Source organism: Ziziphus jujuba, chromosome 11 (assembly GCF_031755915.1).
Source record: "Ziziphus jujuba cultivar Dongzao chromosome 11, ASM3175591v1".
In the NCBI taxonomy this organism is placed as follows: Eukaryota; Viridiplantae; Streptophyta; class Magnoliopsida; order Rosales; family Rhamnaceae; genus Ziziphus; species Ziziphus jujuba.
Genome location: NC_083389.1, coordinates 20,620,905 through 20,642,458, shown reverse-complemented (window position 1 = coordinate 20,642,458; position 21,554 = coordinate 20,620,905). Strand labels below are relative to the sequence as shown.

Genomic DNA, 21,554 nt, shown 5'->3' with positions numbered 1-21,554 from the left:
TTACTTTTTAATTTTTTTTAAGTTCTTTTAAATAATCTAATTTTATTTCAACAACAAATAACCAGTAAAAATATTAGAATAACAAAACTGAGATTTTTTTTTAATATATAATTAATAGGCGATGCACTATTTAGATTGTGCGTCGCCTGTTCACTCCTATCTTTTTTTTTTCAATTCTTTTAATCAATTTAATTTTATTTCAACAACAAATAAGCAGTAAAAATAGTAGAGTAACATAACCGAGCTGTTTTTTTATTTATTTTTTATTATATGCAGCACACTAATTAAATTGTGCGTCGCTTGTTCTCTTCCCTTTACTTTCTAATTTATTTTTTTTAAACAATCTAATTTTATTTCAACAATAAATAACCAGTAAAAATATTAGACCGACAAAAATGAGCTTCTTTTTTTTTTTTTAATATATATAGTTAACAGGCGATGCACTATATAGATTGTGCATCGCCTGTTCTCTCCTCCCCTTTTTTTTAGTTCTTTTAATTAATTTAATTTTAATTCAACAACAAATAACCCATAAAAATATTAGAGCAACATAACTAAGCTGTTTGTTTTTTTTTTTTTTTGGTTATATTGTAACAGGCGACTCACAAATAAGATTGTCTGTCGCTTGTTCTCTCTTCATTTTTTTTTTAAGATTTTTTAATCAATCTAATTTTATTTCAATAATAAATAACCAGTAAAAATATTAGTGCACCAAAACTGAGCTGGTTATTATTTTTTCTTTTCTATATATAGTTAACAGGTGACGCATTACTAAAATTGTGCGTCGCCTTTTTTTTTTTTTTTTTTTAGTTTTTTTAATCAATCTAATTTTATTTCAACAATAAATAACCAGTAAAAATATTAGAGCACCAAAATTAAGCTTTTATATATATAGATATATATATATATATATAGTTAATAGGCGACACACTATTTAGATTGTGTGTCGCCTATTCTCTCCTCACCTTTTTTTTTTTTAAGTTCTTTTAATCAATCTAATTTTATTCAACAACAAATAACAAGTAAAAATATTAGAGCGCCAAAACTGAGCTTTTTTTTTTATTTTTATAGTTAACAGGTGACGTACTATTTAGATTGTGCGTCGCTTGTTCTCTCCTCAACTTTTTTTTTTTTAGCTCTTTTAATAAATTTAATTTTATTTCAACAATAAATAACCAGTAAAAATATTAGAGTGCCAAAACTGAGTCTTTTTTTTTTATATAGTTAACAGGCGATGCACTATTTAGATTGTTCATCGCCTGTTCTCTTTTTTTAGTTTTTTTTTTTTTATATAGTTAACAGGCGACTCACTATTAAGATTGTGCGTTGCATATTCTCTTCTCACCTTTTTTTTTTTAGTTCTTTTAATAAATCTAATTTTATTTCAACAACAATAACTACAAAAAATATTAGAGCGTCAAAACTGAGCTTTTTTTTTTTTTTCCCTACACTCTTAAGCAATCACCACACCACCAGGCCAAATGACTTGGATGTAATAATACAACAAGAACTAGCTAATATAGTGTCAGGCGACATATTATTTTAAGAATGCATCGCCAAATAAATGAAAAGGCGACACATTACTCAACAAATGCATTGCCTTTTCATTTTTTTTTTTTCAATTTTTTTGTTTAAACAATTAGAAACCCATAAAAAAAAATAAAATCAAAATAGGACTATGACAAGAATTGAACCTAGGACCTCCTCCACTCTCAAGCAATCACCACACCACATAGCCAAATGACTTGGATGTAATAATACAATAAGAACTAGCTAATATAGTGTTAGGCGACGCACTATTTTAAGAATGCATCACCAAATAGATGAAAAGGCGACGCATTACTCAACAAATACGTTGCCTTTTCGTTTTTTTTTTTTTCAATTTTTTTGTTTAAACAATTAGAAACCCATAAAAAAAATCAAAATAAAACCATGACAAGAATTGAACACCTCCTACACTCTCAAGCAATCACCACACCACCGGGGCCAATTGACTAGGTTGTAATAATACAACAAGAACTAGCTAATATAATGTTAGGCGACGCATTATTTTAAGAATGCGTCACCAAATAGATGAAAGGGCGATGCATTACTCAACAAATGCGTCGCCTTTTCAGTTTTTTTTTTCAATTTTTTGGTTTATGCAACTAGAAATCCATAAAAAATAAAAAAATAAAATCAAAATAAGGCCATGACAAGAATTGAACCCAGAACCTCCTACACTCTCAAACAATCACCACACTACCAGGCCAAATGACTAAGATGTAATAATGCAACAAGGACTAACTAATATAGTGTTAGGTGACGTATTATTTTAAGAATACGTCACCAAATAGATGAAAAGACAATGCATTACTCAACAAATGCGTCGCCTTTTCATATTTTTTTTTTCAATTATTTTGTTTAAACAGTTAGAAACCCATAAATAAAATAAAATCAAAATAGAACCATGACAAAAATTGAACCCAGGACCTCTGACATCTCAAGCAATCACCACACCACCATGCCAAATGACTTAAATGTAATAATACAATAAGAACTAGCTAATATAGCGTTAGGCGATGCATTATTTTAAGAATGCGTCGCCAAATAGACGAAAAGGTGATGCATTTGTAAACAACTGCGTTGCCATTTCACCCAACCAATTTTTAACTTTTTTTCAATTTGAAAGTTGTTTTTAGTAATTTTTTAATTTTGCAAATATGCTTTTTTTTTTTAATTTGTAGATGAGCAATCAACAAAACTATTTAAAGACTAAAAAAGAAACATGGAATAGGTGACGTGTTTTAATGGAATTGCGTCGCTTGTTCCTTCAATTTTTTTTATTTTAAAAAAAAAAAAGGCAATTTAATAGGCTTTCAATTTTTAAAAACAAGTAAACTATCATTGACCACAAACACATAAAAGCTAAGCTCATTTAACATACTTATGTAGATAAATTGATCAATAAATACTTGTTGAATTAGAATTCTATATTCGGTATTCTATCTCAAATTAAGTCTTGAGATATTTTGTGTCTCTTCTATACACATATATGTGAATAACTGAGAAGAGCATTGACAAAACTATTTTATATTTTTAGATCAATAGAATTTATGTTCATTGGATTGCTACATGAATATATTTGTAGATGAACAATTAAAAAATTATTTAAAGATTATAAAGAAAATATAAAAAATGAAACAGACAAAGCTTTTCGACCATAATGCGTCGTTTGATCCCACAATTCAAGAACAGGCGATCCTTCTTGAAGAGAATGCATCGCCTGTTCTCTAAATTAAAAAAAAAAAAAAATTTTGAAAGACATGCAAATTTTATAAAGAATAAAGGTGCACTTGAAAAACAGAAAAATAAATAGCAATTTTCAATATTTTGCTTCGCATTTTTAAGAAATATTTTTAGTTTTTATTTATAGATGAAAAATAAAAAATTAATCCCAGAAAAAAAATGCAATTATGAGAATAGGCGCATTTTTGCCATTTTTTGAAATTTTTTTGCACATTTAAAATTTTTACGCACTCCTTTGAATCCTTTTTCTTTTTTAAAACTATATTAAGTACACTACATAATATATATTAGATTTGGAAGCAATCTAAGAAAGACTTGAAGAGTGAGATATTTCGGGTTTCATTTTTCATTTGCCTACATTGTCATCGGTCGGAAAGCTGGATTTCTCTGTGTCACCCTCGTGATTTTCTAGGTTTCTTCTTTCTTTGTCTTCATCGTTTAGGTGAGTTTTTTTTTCTTTGTGGTTGGCAAAGACATGAGGTGGTTTTTTTTTTTTTTTTCATTTTAATCGCAGGTTAGGTTCGTTGGGTTTTATTAATCTTGCTTTTGTAGAAATTTTATTTGTGATATTGCTTGATATTCTTTTGCTAAGTTCAACAAGTATTTTATGTTGAAGATAAACTTGATTCAAGATGGTCTATTATTTTAACTTCACCACAACATTGTACTTTTGTTGAAGAAGATATTCTTGGAGATACTACGATAGCTCACAATTGATTTGTCATATAGTTGTCAAGTATCGATGAAAATGATAATGAGGATGAATGTGAGAGTGACTATGTTTGTAATGACTGTGAGGGGAAAAATGTGCCTCGCCAAATCTTAAGAACAATGGTAATATTCTTTAAATTTTCATTTACTAAATTACAAATTTAATAATGATTAATATTTTATTTATTTTGCATAAGTGTTAATAATTTTTTTAATTTTTCCATATGCAGTATGAGGGTGTAATATCATCAATAAGAGGACGTCAACTTTCATCTCAATGAGTATGCATTCATGGAAGTTTAATTAATATTAAATTTGTTATTAAAAATACAATAGTTTACAAATTATGTAAAAATATGTCTATGAGATAATATTTAATTTATTTGATAATTAATTTGTTATGACGAAATATTTATTTTAAATTTTTGCATTCTAATTATTTTGGATGAAGCTAGTTTTTCGTTTTTTTGTATTTTAATTATTTTTATATTTTTACTATTTTAATCATTTTTCACAAAATTTAAAAAGATGAAAAAAAAAGGAAGGGACGACGCATTAACAAATAATGCGTCGCTAAAAGTGTCGATTCATCGCTAAATAGGCGACTCTATTAATACATCGCTAAATAGTCAACTCTATTAATGCGTCGCTAAATAGGCGACTCTATTAATGCATCGTTAAATTGGCAACTCATTAGTGACTAATATATTTAGCGACACTATATGAAATAGTCGCTAATATATTTTTAGCAATATTGTGGTAAGGCATCGCTAAATAATGCGTCGCTATAAGTGGATTCAGAGAATGTGTCGCTAAAAGTCAATATGCATCGCTAAAAACTAAAAAATAGGCAACTCTTATACTGCATCGCTTGTTGTCTTATGGATTTAGCGACAGGACGTTAGACGACACGGTGCGATACGTCGTCGTTTATTTTGTGCGATGCATTTATTGCGTCATTTATCAATACGATTCTAGTAGTGCTTCCTTTGTCTAGTTTAGGAACTAGAAAAATTAGGGTTTATTTAAATTGAAACACCAGGTTGTGTACATAATAATTATTGAATTTATCTTGTAAGTTGATTATATTATTATTATTATTATATTCTTTAAGTTAGACATTTTTGTAAATCTTTATCACTATTGAATTGGAATTTTTATTTTACAAATCCTACCACCAGTGGACTTCGCCTTTTGTATTGATTCTTTGAAGCTAATCAAATGAAGCCTTCTATTTGTAGAGTAACAACAATGCAATGGATTGGTGACTGACATGGGCAAAAATAAATAAATAAAAGAAATTACTTCAGTGCTTTGGGCAAAACCTTGAGTGGAAACTCCTTTCTTTATTTGGTCAATAGTGTATTTATTTTTCTATTATTTTTTTTTTGTCAGGTTTTCTTTGTAGTTGTATAAATTTATTACAATTTTCATTTATTTTTGAAGCACTATTTTTAAGAATTAATAGGATTAAATTTAAAAATAAAAAAATTAATCAAAAGATGAATATTGACCTTTCATTTATTAATTGCTAAATATCAACCGTCTAGAAAAAATTTTAAATGAAAAATGGAATAATAAATGAAAGATAAATCATGACCATTGATATCCAATTTAGCATGTGTCATTAGATCATCAAAAGCTTTGGTAAAGACAAGGAAGAAAGACTTAGATAAGCGCCCCTCCTAGACTCGAACCCAGCTTTCACTCTGCCAACAGAGCTACCACTCCAGTCTTACAGGTGCTGCGTCTATGGTTATGGCTTTTGCCCTTTTTTATTAAAAATACCCTAATCTGAATGCCAATGTCACCATTGGAATCTCTAAAACATTAAATCTCCAAAATGCTAACCGCATTATTGGAATCTCCAGAAGTCATATCCATTTTTATGGGTTTTTTTTTTTTTTTTTGGTGGTTATCCACAATCATTATTATAATACCCAAACCAAGGTGACCTAGCAAAAGTGATATAACATAAATGGTGGCAAACTGTATTTTCTCTAAACCCAAGTTTATGTTCCATGAAGAAACCCATCCAATACAAACTCTTTATTGCTTCATCAATTTCTTTTAAAGCCACAAGTAGCCCTTTTTTCCCAAATATGTCGTTTGGGTATGCGAATGCAGCTTTGTGAGAAAATTACCAAAATATGTAATTTTCCCAGTTTGCGAATTTTACACCACAATTTATAAAGGTGGATGAGTATTTATTGTTGCCCACCTGCTGGAGTTTTCAGGCCAGCTATGGTTCCCAGCGAGAGGAAGAAAGCGGTAAAGCCCATTTACTTTCCCATTTAAAAAAATAGAAAAAAAATAATCAATTTAGATTTTAACAAAAGATTTAGAAGTAGACAAGGAAGAGATAGAGATGAATGAAGAGGCTTTTTAGAAGAAATATTTACTGGAATCACAGAGAGGAGAGAAGAGGGGGCAAAAAAGGTGAAATAAATAAAAATATATATTTCTAACAAAAGTAACACATGACAACTTTTGGTTGGTCTAGAGCGACCATCTTTCTCCTCTAATCTAATTGAAATGTCCGCACTCTTTCACACATGTGAGATTTGAATAATCCTCTTGATCAAAAAAATAATTGAATTGTTAATTTATTATGATTTTTCATATAAAGAAAAGCTGATACAAACATAAAATGCAAACCCATCACACCTACACTTTTAAAGTAATGGGTTAGAAATATTAAACTGAAATTGTGCCGATTTGTTGTAGGAAATCAAAAATAAATAAATTAATTAAAACATAAGATGCAGCATTTATACTATTACTCATAGACAAATACTTCAGAAAATCATGAATTCCATTGGCTGAATGCGAGTGACTTGTGTCATTAATTTTTATATCTATTTTCCAATTATATCATCTTGTTTATAGGGAAGTGATGCTGTATATCCTATACATCGTGCGCGCACGCGCGTGTTTTCGTGCTCTGTTATGTTTTCTTTTCTTCTCATGTAACAACAACCAAAAAATAATAATAATAATAATAATAATAATAATAATAATAAAAGCAAAAAACGAGGATAATTATAAATTCATAACACTTACGATATTTGGGAGCTCGGTACTTGTGCTGCCATGTATGTTAAGCCATTTATAAGGTTGCGATAAATATCAAGTTCACGAAGGAAAGGAACAAATCAGCAATTTTCACCAGGTGAATCCAAATTACATGCTTAAATTGACATTTGATAAGGAAAATTTACAGTTAAGGCATTCCCATCACTTGTCCAGCAGCTGGAATATAAGGTGCCACCGCACTTTGGGGAAACCAAGGTTCAGATACATCACCAAGGAAGCTTGAAGACAACTGAGCATTTTGGAGAGCAGCTTGCAAGGAGCTCATATCCAGAAGCTAAAACAAGAAGTGAAGCAGGATGGCATTAGATATAAGAAATGTTTAATTTTATTATTATTTTTTTTTTCCACTTTTTCAGATATATAGGAGGCAGAAGGGGGAGAGGCCTTTGTATTGATTAAAGCAGATGGTTGATGAGGTGCAGGTTATGTAACAAACATATGCACCAAGACATATACAAAGTAGGTGAAATAAAGTCATAAAATTTAATAGACTTTGAAGTTTACACAAAAGATGAAAATAGTTTAAAGGCATAGCATGGAACTGATATAAGCTGCATCCTAAAAATATAGACAAAAAAGAAGAGAGATGTTGCCAAGGCCTGACACTGTATATATATAATGCTTCAATATCTCTTTTGTTCCACTGCTCAACTTTACATACTTCAGCATGTTGAGCAGCGATCATTATTAACGTTGGTTCCACAATACAGCATTTTTGTTCCACTCCAAACCTGATGGAGATCCATAAAGTAAAAAGCTATGTTAGGTGTAAGTTTGAAAAGTAGTTTAAATATTTTTATGAGACTTCTTAAATTATTTAGCTTCCTAGTTTAATTACTTTTCCTTAATGTATTTAATTTCCTAAACCCTCTCTTGGATCCCTTTTCTAAATCCTCTCCTCTTCTTCCAAGGACTTTTATAATCAACACTAGGTAAAAATCTTCAATTTCCTCTCTAAATCCTCTCCTCTTCTTCCAGGCACTTTTCTAATAAACACTAAGTAAAAACCTTTAATAAGCAGCAGTTTGGATCAAAAGTCTCTTCAGTCATAAATTTTATGAAAATATATAACTGTAAAAATACTAAAAGCAAACTATCAATGATAGCATCTGAAATCAATATCATTTGTGCATCTTTCCACTTTTATGTCTGCTCGAATAATGTCTTGGGCAGGAGATTTTTTTTTTTCCTTTTTCTTTTTATTTTTTTGACAATCTCAGTTATGCTTGTGACTGAACATAGTTAAAGTTAACAATTATCAGCTTAAAGTCCAATTGGAAACGGGTATGGCTGCAAGCACACTCAAGAAATGGCCATAGTAAATGTTTATGCGACTCAGTATAATGTATAAATACCATGCCATATTGTTCTGTTCAAAATTTGAATCATAAGTAAAATCAAAGGGGTTATTCGATTTGTGTTTACTTGCATGAGATTGTGTCTCTTCCTGTAAGAAGAAACAACCACATGTTAATAGAAAGAGATTAAAGAAACAGACAGCTGTATGTGTTTGTGTGTAATGCTTACTAAGTATCCCCTTATCAAAATTATACAAGGTTAAAGCAAAAAGCATACTAACCACCTAAGAAAGCATTGGTGGTGTATAGGACAAACCCATCACATTAGGGGACGGCATGACAGGACCCAGAGGTTCACCAAGGAAAGAATCCTGTTGTATCCCATCTGCAATAGAGTTCTGCACAATAACGTTTATAAGAATAAAAAGGATAATGAAATGAAACAAAATAAACAACTTAATTTAAAAAAATAAACACTTAATCCAGCCACCTCTGAAACTCTTGAGCCCAAATATTGATCTGCAGTTGATGACAACTTGTCTGTCTCCTCTAAATGGATTTCATCACCCTGCTTAACACCCTGCAAAGGTTGGTGTCCTGCAGAGTCTTCAAAAGCATTCCATAACTGTTTAGATACAACAAGTAGATGGTGATTACAATCGGTCAGTTTACTTTTAGCTGTCATTATCTTTTATATAAAAAAGGTATACTTCATCCATATAATAGCAGTTCTTATACATCAGGCAGTTCTTTATTACTCCTGAGTGAGAATCGCAAACAAAATAACAAGTGTATACTTCAGAGTACAGCAAAACTTACCTGAGCACTTGTTGCAGTAGGAACTGTAATATCATGCATACTCCATGAACTCGAAATAGTTGAAGGAGGAGCGTTAAAACTAGAATCTTGGAATGATGGCCACTGAGTGCTTGTACCTATGGATGAAAATGGATCAAATCTTGGAAGGAGCATTAAAACTATAATATTCAATAACTTTTAGTTTTTAACTAGTTATATTTAAAATTATAATTGTAATTAAATATAAATCATAATAATAAATATTTATAAATAAATAGTTTTAGTTCTATTAAACCATTATAATTGTTGAAAAGTTATAAATGAAATAAAATATATAAATGAAAACTATTTAAAATAGAGAAAAAAAAAAGAAATTGAAAAAGCTAATGGGAACGAGAGAAATTGAGGAGCACAATTAATTTTTTATCAATAAAATAATAAATAGGTTAAACAAAAATTAAAAGGTAAAAAAAGTTTACCCATATGGATCTGTTATTGATTTTTGTTTTTGTTTTTTTTTTTTTTTTGGTTAGAATTACAATAATATTATATAAACTAAAAGAATGGTAGAAGTTAACTTTAACTTCAAGTTACAATCTTAAGAGAAATATATCAATGTAAAAATATAGAAAAGTAATCATATAATAAAAAAATTATATATACAAAAAATCATCATTTATGGATAATATATCCTATTTTATAACAAAAAAAGAATATTGGAGTAAATAACTAGAATGTTTCAAGTAGCTAAAAAGTGAAAACTAAAATTCTATTTAAAAGTATAGATATAAAACTAAAAATTAAAATTTTATCAGTGGAATATGATTTAACGTACTTATAATTTATTATGGTTATTATTATAAACGTACACAATCTAATATATATATATATATATATGATTTTGCTATGAATAGAATCAGGTTTATTTCATATGGTGAAAAACTAACATTAAATATTATTTCGAGATAGTCAATTTTGTGTCAAAGTGCACAGATGTTGTATGACATCGTATTTACTGTGGCACAAAATTGATCCTTCCAAAATAATGTCTAACATTTAATTCTCATTTTATAAAATTAATCTGGTCTATGGCAAAATTGTATATATTAGTGTGTGGATATGTGCTTTATAATATATTTTTTTGCAATATATATTTATAACAATTAGTATATTTTTATGAAAGCAGACTTATATCAAAACTCCATTTATCCACCATCATTGTTTATTGATATTTAAAAATATATAATTTACTAAATCTCTCCAGAATTTCTTGTATTTTTTAAAAAAAAAAAATTTGTTTTAGGATGTTACTAAATCTATATTAGTCTATTTATTATTTTTAAAAATTAAATTTTGAAACAATCTATGAGTTTTGTTTTTCGGATAAACAATCTAAGAGTTTTAGAAAAAGACCTAATTTGACTATAAAATTATCAATAATGCTAGAGACACTGACTCAACAATCTATGATTTTTTTTTTTTTTTGGGGTTTAAAATTTGTTTCTTTTAACTGAATCTTCATCTTCGCATATATATATATATATATATATATATATTCATATATATAAATATATATATATATATATATATTATTTTTGCCATTTATCTACTTTTTATTTTTTATATCTCATTTATCCTAATATATTTGTAATAAATATTGTCACTTTTTTAGTTATATAGTACTTCATATAAAAAAAATATTATATCATGTTTACTGATTTATTACCTGAACAATATAATATATATTTAATTACTTTTTAATTTATTATACATGGAAATTTATGTAAACTTTTTGATTTTAATGACAAAATTTTTTTATTATTTTTTCATTTAATTTTGTGGTTAATTTTATATAGTCTAAAATATATGTTAAATTTAAAACAACTATGGATAGATACTTATAAATAAAACAGTCATTTCATCATCATTAAAGCTTAACATTGTAAAAGGGTTTTGTTAGCATTTCAATCCGTTTATATTATTTTTTTTAAATAAAATTTCTTTAATAATTATCCTAATTAGTTGGACTCTATTTAGCTAAGTTTATTGCATTTTTATCAATATTATTATTTCTAAGAAAAAAAAAACATTAGAAAACAATTTGATAGTTAATTTTGTAATGGTGACCCCTCTCAAATAAATTTCTAAGTTCACCATTTATAGAAAAAAAACCCTAACACTTTATCATGCTATTATTGTTATTATTATATAAATGATACATTACGTATATGTGTTAGTATATATGTAATATATTTACTTAGTTTTCAAATTATAGTTGTTTTGATGAAAAATCATTAAAATCTTTTCTATGAACTTTTAAATTATTTTAGGGACTAAAATTTAAATGTATTTAAAATTTAAATAAATCCATATATGGTTTACTTTATTAGCATCTTGCTTCAGTATGATCTGCCTTTTGTGCATCTTGCTTTATAGTGTGTATATCAGCAAAGGTATTTGGGCTTAATTTTCTTCCGAAATTCAAGCTTTGAAATTTAGTCACATTTATGGGAACTTTTTTTTCTCTGTTTCATTTAACCTATGCTATAAGATGGGTTCTGATTTAATTTTTTGTTTATTATAAGTATGCATACTAAGATCCGTTTGGCTGCTCTGATTTGGTAATTTTGATTTATATGGAAATTACTACAACAAAAATTACTTTTAACCAAATTTCTTGTTGATTAATTCTTTTTATTTTGCAAGTTTCAGGTAGTAAGCATCCGGTGAAGGTGAAAGCAACTTAATTTCCTTCTTGTACTTATCAAAGCAAGGTGCATCTTCTATTTTATTATTCTATTGTTTGTAAGTTTCAAGTAGTAATGTATACATAAAGACTGGTCTGATGAAGTGATGCGCATGCTTCAGCTGCTATTACTATGCTTGTGGTTGTAGCCGTTGATTAATATTTCAGAGAGATTTATTTTATATTTGTTCTAAGTTTAATTACAAATTGGATATGTAGTTTCATTTTTGAATATTGATAGCATCAGCTTTGGTACAAAATCTGAATTAGAATTATTATATAATTTTTCGATGAATTAAAATCTGATTTCATTTTAATTGTTAAGAGGTGAAACTTAAGTTATTAATTTATATTGTCCTGAATTGAAACATACTTGAATTAATATACTCAATGAACATATTGTTTTATCAAGAAATGAGTTTTCAAGGCTTCTCTCTCTCTCTCTCTCTCTCTCTCTATTTATATATATATATATATATATATATATATATATATATATATATATATATATATGTATATATTTACTTATATATACATATCATGTATGCTAGTCACTTATTTATATGCTTTATTTATTTATTTTTATGTAGTCATGTCATACTGGTTTACTATCTATTCTTAGGCTAATGCTAATCACTTATTTATGATGTTTTATTCTTTTATCAGGTATATTGGTGTATTGGTAGTAGAAACTTTGGGTATTTTATAGAGACAATTATGGTGTAGGAGTTTGGCCTTGATTACCCCAAGGTGAAAACTTGCTCTTTACTAAATTATTATTTTTTCCAGTTGGTTTTATTAAATGCTATTTTTGTTGCAGTGATGGTTGGTTCCCATCTATATGGATTAAAGTTATCCAACTAAGCAGTTTGCTGGTTTACTAAGTAACTATATTTTGATTATTTGTTGGTGATTCTGATACTAAAATTTGGATTGCTTGTGAGATTTTCTATTGACCTTTCACTCTGCTTGTTTGAGTATTTCTTATGAAATCTTGACACTTTGGAACTATGTTTTATGTTTTCTCTTAACACCTAGGAAAAGGAAACGAGCTTAACCTCCCAATACTTCTCTAGATTTGAGACAATGTTGTCTTGAGTTGACATAATTGAGTCCTCACCAATGATGGTTGAGTAGAGTTTCTCTACTATTATAGGCTTAAAATTGATATAATGATTTTCTTCGATTTTGCATCCTTGTAAAATTGTTTGGCGTCTCTGTAAGAGAATTGTTTGGGTTTGTGGTGTTAAGACTTGAGAAGATATTGCAGACTTAAGTCATTGTTCTATCTTTTGTCATCATTTTCAATTTATTCTTTGTAGTTACGAATTTTGTAGGGAAGAATACACATGGAAATGAATTATAAGCTGGCATTTAGGGCTGCAGAGGCTGCTTTTAAGTTATTATGGAGGTTGGAGCTCCTTTAAATACTTACACCATCCTGGTGTGCAGGTATGCAGTGTTTTCTGTTAGCATTCATAATTTTTCCAAGTGCACCTTTTGGACAATTGAGATTCAGGATTGATGAGTAGAGAAAAACTTTTTGATAGTTAATTATAGCTTTTCGCATTGTCTTTATATCTATCTGTCTATATATGTATATATTATTTTAGTTTGAATTTCAATTTCTTAGGTTTTCTTTTTTATTTATCATCCGTTATTTTTTAGTAGACGTCAATAGTAATTTGCATTTGTTCATGTTTGTGTTTGGAGGGGTTTTCATAAGAAAGTTTGAAGAGGGTTCAGGATTTCGTTTAGTGGTCATATAGCTCTTTTTGTAGGAGAATTGTCTGGTTGTGTATTAAGACATGACAAGGTATTTCAGTCAGATTTAAGTCCTTGTTCTATGGTTTTATCATCACTTTTGGTTCTCTTTATACTTAAAAAGTGTTGTAGGGAAGAATTATATTTTGGCATTTGTGACAGGACCCCCTCCAGAAATCCGTCTTGGATCTCCTGTGAGATCCCTCCTGATGAAGTCCCACTGGACAATTCCTAAGAATATCTAATGGAACTCCACTTGACACGTGGACAATGAACACAAGTGATATCAATAATATTTCAAACATTATATATAATAAATCCACAACAGCATAAACTCCACAACCGGCCTAAGGTATCACAGGCCGTAACTATACACATAAGCAATATAGTCTCTATTGGGTTTCATATTTAAATCAAAGCATTTTAAGAGTGTCAGTAAAGTTTAGAAGTACAATAGTAGTAAATAAGTTAAGGAAGACAGATAATAAAGGAAGGAAAGATACTGGTGCTGTAGTGGAAGAAACAAAGTGATAAGCTGTGCGCGAGGTAGATTGCTACTCACTGTCTAGGCCTAAGGGAATGAATTTAAAACAAATAAAAAGTGAGATAAAGAAATCTCAGTGAGTGGCATTGTATAATAGAAAAATATTAATTTACTTTCGCAAAAATCTCTCTCAAGACTTTTCGTTCTACTTGTTTGAAAAGTTTCCCGTTTAAAATTGTTTTATAAAACCCAAACTTGTACTCAATTTGAATATCGTAAAATTGATGCTCAAAAGCACAAAAATGAATAATTAATATAATATTACAAAATACATTAAACAAGATATAGAGTTTGAACATAAAATCTTATAAGCTCAATTTCATGAAATAATTATGAATGTGTAGCAATAACCACCATTTTGAAAACCAACAATATATTCAAACGTGTACAATGTATAAAATTGTAAACCATGGAATACTCCCATCTCACGACCTACAATATCCGAAAGATATCGTGGAAATAGTAAATTTACCAAGGGTATTTTGGGATTGAGGCTAAAAAGGGTATTTTGGAATTTGATTTCTTATTTGGCACACTTACCAAGGCTTATATAGAGCCTAGGTCACTAATAGATAAAAATTGAGGACTAGTTTGGAAACTGATATAAAACTTATGTTTAAAATTTTTCAAAATCATAACTTTTATCTGTAATTTAGAATTTGGCGTTCCGCCAGTCTATGAACTCATATCGATTAGATCTACACAATGATATCTCAGTCAAACAAAAAATATTGATCATAGAGAAAATTAATTTGGACCCACGTATGATTTACTTGGTCAAACTTGTTAAAATATGTGTATTTTGGTACGGGGTGTTACATTTGGGTTTGCCGAGGTTTATTATGGATGGGTTTCTTGAAATACTTCTCTTCCAATTATGCTGGTATGAAGTTTTTTTTTTTTTTTGGGTCAACATTCATAATTTGTTTTTCATTCATGGTTCTCTTCTGAAATTCTGTATTTTATATTTATTATTTTCTAGTTGGTGCACAAGAACTTGTGTTTATTCTCTTTTGAACTTGATAGTCACCTCAAAGTGACTAGTTGAGAGGAAAGTTGCAAAGTTTCAAGAAAAAAACATCATTACAAGGGGATCATTTATTGTATAGATAGTATAATTTGCTTTGAATTATTTGATTTAGGAATTATAGTTGCTATTATCTGAGTTAGGAATTATAGTAGCCAGTAAACATGCTAGGTTGGTTTTCATTTGACTTTGGTTATTTAGGAATTTAAGGACCAAGGTCAAGTTCAATCAATCGAGTACATGTTTAAAATTAATGCAATGATGAGTTCAATACAAGATTTGTCTCCACCACTGCTCACCATCGCCATCACTACTTGTAATTGTTTATAGATTTTATTGCCTATGTTATACAAAATAATTGTTTTAATTGTGTAATGGCAATTATATGCATAGAAAGACAATTATTGTTTTTATAAATATTTAAAGTTTTGGTGCTATAAGAATTTTCTAATTTGCTTTATATAGTGTATATTTTTACACCTTTACTGTTAATTAATTTAGAAAATAACTAAAACAATTGCCTTTTAGTGAACAAATTGGTTACTTAAAATCCATACATAATGGTTGCTAAACATAAATCATTTAGAGACTAAGTTTGGTTGCTGGATATAGAGCATTGGTGACCAGTTTTTGGTGATTAAAAATATTTTTGAATATGTAAAGGATCAAAAGTGATCACTGTGTTGGTTGCTGTGAGTATTTTCACCGATCAATCAATTCGGTCTCAAAAAGTAATTTTTCAATGACCATGTTGTTGGTCTATAATAATTATAATATTGGACACTTATACCACTTTAGGCCATAAAAGTTGATTAAATTGGTGAATTTTTTAGAGTTTTAGAAACTAAAGCATGGTCACAAAAAAATTTAAATTTGGTTGTTGAAAGTTTTAAGTTCTAGCAACCAAAGTTGTTCAGTGACTAACTGTAATTAGTTACGAGCTTTTATCAACCATGCAGTGGCCATGTGTTTTTGGTTGTTGATATTCTTTAGCAACCAAAAACCCATTTTTGGCGACCAAAAAGAGTGGTCAATGAACGCGATTTTTTTAGTGAATGAAAATAATTATCCTTAAAAGATGATCCTATTTATTGTTATGCACGCCCAAGTTTATTCTTCTAGGTTTAGGGATATTTGCTTTGAAGTCTAGATTAAATAAAGAGATTTTTGCACCGCTATATCTCAAAGTATATTGCTTGTTGCATTTGAGTCCCTAAACTTTTCTCATTTGGCAAATTCGTCCCCGAACTCAGCGAAAGAGTGCACCTTTGATCCTGCATTATTCTGTCTATTTTCCACCATTACACGCATGTGTTTTGCACTTGAGTGTCAAATAAATGGCAACCTCATCTTTTCATCTTCATCTTCTTTCCAAAGGAAAAAATCCCAGAAACACCAGAAATGAGCTCTTTCCAAAGATAGAGAGTGGCTTGTGGTGTTAGCATAGGTAAAGAGGGGAGCCATGGCTCTTTAACTGTAGAAAAAGTTAGAGCTTAGGCTCGGTCCACTTGGTGAATATTGGACGCTGAAAGATAGTTTCAAAAGTAATGGAGAAAGGGATGAGTCTCTCTCTCTCAGCTATTTCTTTTCACTTCTTCTGGATTTGTCTTGGGAGTTGATTAGAGGGACTGTGCTTTAGCAGAGAAACCCCTTTAATTATTTTTATTTTTATTTTTGTCTTCCTTGGCTTACTAGGGGTTCTCTTGGTTTAACGAAGAAAGCGCAAGTGAGTATTTCAAAATTAATATATTTTTCAACTTAAAGATTGAAAATTTCTTCGATATTTTCTTTTAGATATCAGAGAATAATAAATAAACTGAAGGAACTCTTTCTGCTTTTGAAGCTTCAGAACCCAATTTTTTTTTTCTTTTTTCCTTTTTTTTTTTTTTACAGGGAAATGAAAGCAGTGTAAAAACAAAAAACAAAAGGAAAAAAAAAAAAGTTCACATTTATAGGTGTGAAAGACTTCTGTGGTGGGATTCGGAAGATAATCACCTCATCTCGGGTTGATTGGTGCTTGGTCACTTATAATCTTAATTATACGAAAGATTATTGGTTGTTTTTTTTTTTTTTTGTTTTTTTGGCAGGTTCAATTTGGTAATTATCTTAATTATATAAATGTGGCTGATGCTTCTCAGCAATAGAGCCATTGCTTGACTGTTCATAAGAAATTATATTTGTTCATCTTGAAGCTCTTCTTGATGCTTTGTTCTAATGATTTTTTGTTATATACAGTTTTTTCATTTGTGAGAGATGACCCTGTGACAGAGATGAGAGAGAAGGCATAAGCTTAAGAGAAAAAACAAAAATTGCCCGTAATTTGACTCTTACGTGCATATTTTGTGCGTTTCACCTCAGAAAATAGACAGAATAATGGAGAACAAACATTGCACTCTGCTTGGTTGGGGGACGACTTTGTTAATATAAGAAAAAAAAATAAAAATTAGGGACTCAAAGGTAACAAGGGATATAATTTGGAGATGAATAATGCAAATATCCCTTAAATAAAATATGACTATAATCATCAAACTGTTCTTGAAATTTGAAATGCCTTGTACAAAATTTAAAAGAGTGTCATTCTTATTTTATTTATTTACATATATACTCAGGTCCATATAACATTAGATCTTTCTTTTTCAACTGTTGGATTGCATTAAGGGCAGAGATTGAAAATTATATTTATCAATAATCTGAATTCAACATGGTTGGTCCATTTTCTGTAAATAGGATTTTAGTATATCATTAAATTATTTGATTATTTTTAAAATTTGAGCATTTAGTGCTATTTAATGGTAATCAAGTAGACCTTAGTTTAATAAAATAAAATAGATCTTATTTTAGACTAAATTTATATATAAGCCTTTTATTTATTTATTAGAAACATAATTATAGAACAAATAATAATAAAACTATTATAATAACCATTGAATATTTTTATTATTTTTCCAAAAAAAAAAAAGACCATTTTTTTTTCCATGATCTAGATGATGGTTAGTAGTTAAATCTTCCATTGAATTTTCAATTACATAATCTAAATTTTGTGGTTTTTTAACAATGACTTTTTCAAGAGCATAAGCTCTTCAGTTTTTTTTTTTTTTTCCTCTTTTGTTTTTCATATTCAAATAGCTATTTTCTAGAATAAATTTTAATTTCTATGGCAAAAAGAGAGAAAAAAAAAAAAAAGAAGAAGAAGAAGAAGAAGAAGAAGAAAACAAAACAAAATAAAATAAATACAAAAGTAAAATAAGATTGGAAAAATAGAAACTGCTTTACGGTAAAACAAAGACAGAGAAGCATATTGATAAAAACTTTATAAGTAGTTATTTATAGAGAAGAGCAGAAATACAAAAACAAAATTGTAAATCACACACTTATGAAGAAGATGGAGGTTTTTTGTTTTTTTTGTCATATTTCTATTAATAAGAGAAAATTTTCCCAAAAGCTATTAATTTTGGTCCCTGGTTAGTTAAATTTGAATAAAATATCTATTTTCTTTTTGCAATAAATAATTTTGCATAAAATAAGACATAAATATATTTTTATTAATTAGTTTTTGTGATATTTACTATGCATTATTATATAGGTTGCCTTAATCATATTTGGTGATATTTAATTTTGATATGGGATTCAAAAAATATATATATATATATATATATATTGTTAATTAATATGCTGTATTCTTTCCCAAAAAGAATATATTAATCTAATATTTATATATTATTTTAAATCATTTTATCTCCAAATTTTGGCCTTTTAATTTGGCAAAAATAAATTTCTTCTAGAAAACTCTTTAAATAAAACAAATATATATATAACTTATTATGTATCTATGACTATTGTGCCACTATGATTGTTGTGCCATATGCGGTTGCACATCTTGCATACCTTTAGGGTAATATTATAGTTCTATAAATAACTTTGAGCGTTTAAAAAAAAAAATTGATAATTTAACATAATATGAAATTTACAGCCTTTTAAATGAGCTTTTTCTCCAAAAAATTATGCAAACATTTTATGGCTCACTAAGATTTTGTGTTCAAATTATGACAATTTCATCCAAAAGCACATGAAAGAATATAAAGGAACCTAAAAATGGTCAGATTTACACACACACACACACACACATATATATATATATAAGGGAAAACGAGAAAGAAAATATAAATATAATTGTAACCCACTTCTAGTAGTTTATATGAAAAATAGTACTTCAAGGTGAACAACTTTCAAAAGAATTTTAAAACAATATATAAAAGACTACAATTTTTAATACATATCTCTTTTCCTTTTGTTGAGGGTTTACTAGGTGTTTTTAATTGATACCTTATGTTTTAAATGATATTCAGGTAATTTTCACCTAGCTGTAAGCTAAAAAAATTTAAAAAAAAAATGAAAAGGTCCTTAATAAATTCTATACTTGATTTTATACTCTTAAACACTTGATGTAAAAAAAAAGAAAAAAAAATTGATGGGTCTTCTGGTGGAAATTATCCGCCATCTTATAAACTTAACATAACTTGCCATTGAGGTTTACTCAAAATCAATTTCTTGTACTAATAACAAGGGAATTCTCTTTTTTGTTTTTTTTTCCCTTCTTTTTTGGAATAATAATAAGGGAATTCATTGATATGTAAGCAAAGCATCATTTTCTCTTTACCTTTCCTAGAATTACATTCTCTTTTCCTTCCCTACTTGTTTAGCAAAGAATTATATTCTCTTTTCATTTCCCTATTTATTTCTTGCCATGCCATTTCTAATGGGTTACCTACTTTGTGTTTTTTCCATTTCGTGTGATTCAACCTTCATTGCTTTCCACTTCAAAAAAAAAAAAAAAAATCTTCATCACTTTATTAAGTCATTCTCTCTCAAGAGGATTGCTCTGTTGATTTGTGTAATTATAAAAGGTATGTTCTCTCGGATCTAAATCGTCTGTTTGTTTTTGTTCACTCTATTTCTTTATGCTTGTATAAATTGTGTGTTTTTACTTTTATTCTTATTATTCTACTTAAATGAATCCTCTATAACCATTCAATCTCCTTGTTTAATTTTGTTTCCTATGTAGTTTTTCTTCAAAATAGGAATTAAATTGAATCATCTTCTAACTAGGTTCTAGAGTGGACTAGGTATATATATAGAAAAGCCTTGGTCGCTGATTTTATAAATTAAATGAACATTTTAAGATGTTTCATAGAGATTAAATTAATGAATTTATTCAACCGTCCAATAATATTACGATAAGTATCAAATGACATTAATTTGATGTTCTTAGAATTTTTTTAATTTTGTTTTTTTTTTTTTTTACTATTATTATTATTTTTTTAAGGATAGAAGCAAAAGAAAGAAAGACTTGTTGGATGATATCCAAAAATATTCTTGTCACTTTGATTATTTGGAATTTCTTTTATGTTTCTAGGGAATTGAATAGGGCTGCTGACTGGGTAGCCAAATTAGCTAGGAATAAAGATTTACATCCAAGTTGGATACTACTTTATTCTGGATTTTGTTAATGTGCTACAGAGTCAAATTGATGTTTTGGTTTTCTCGTTGTCAAAAATCCACTTCTCAAACAAACAATGACCATGCAAATTCAAAAACCATAACACACGATGAAATTCCTGTTTAACTCTACAACTTTGTAAATTTTATATATCTCAGAAACATAAATTTTTATTGTTCCTTTTTAAGTACATATATGAATCACGCCTACATATTTCAACAATCAGATAGGATTTTACTGACAGTAAACATCATTTTAAAAAAAAAAAAACAAAAAGACTAACAACTTTTTCCTAAGCATAGTAAAACAGAAGACACTAAGTCTAACCCAGCAACTGTCACACTTGTTAATCCAAATAAATTCAATTTGTAAGACACATTAGCTTTTATTTTATTTATTTATTTATTTTGATAAAATACACTTAGTAAATTTTAACATAGCTAAGATGCTATACCAACATTTATTTTATGGAATTATGCATACATTTTAATATAAATAATGATATCAAATAACAGAAAAGTATAATGATGATGATGATAATAAAAGATTACTTAAAAGGAAAGAGATAGCCAGAAACATCCCAACCAGGTTGGCATCCTTCCAACTTTCACCACCGAACAAGCTAAAATTAAAATTTATTAGGTAATAATAATAATAACAATAATGATAATAATATTTTGAGGTAATACACAAATAATTATACAAAAAGTATATTTCTTAACCTATTTCAAATGTTCTAAAAAAATGAGATGTAGCAATAAATTATCCAGTAGTGTGCACATTCT

General features: G+C 28.3%; 1 long non-coding RNA gene across 1 annotated transcript; it reads left to right on the top strand.

Annotated features, from left to right (window-relative positions):
- Positions 1-11,735: 11,735 nt before the first annotated feature.
- LOC132799837 (uncharacterized) lies at positions 11,736-17,330 on the top strand. The gene is made up of 4 exons (XR_009634744.1): positions 11,736-11,965; positions 12,604-12,687; positions 13,275-13,389; positions 17,166-17,330. It is a non-coding gene; the product is annotated as an uncharacterized LOC132799837 (long non-coding RNA).
- The last annotated feature ends 4,224 nt before the right edge of the window (positions 17,331-21,554 follow it).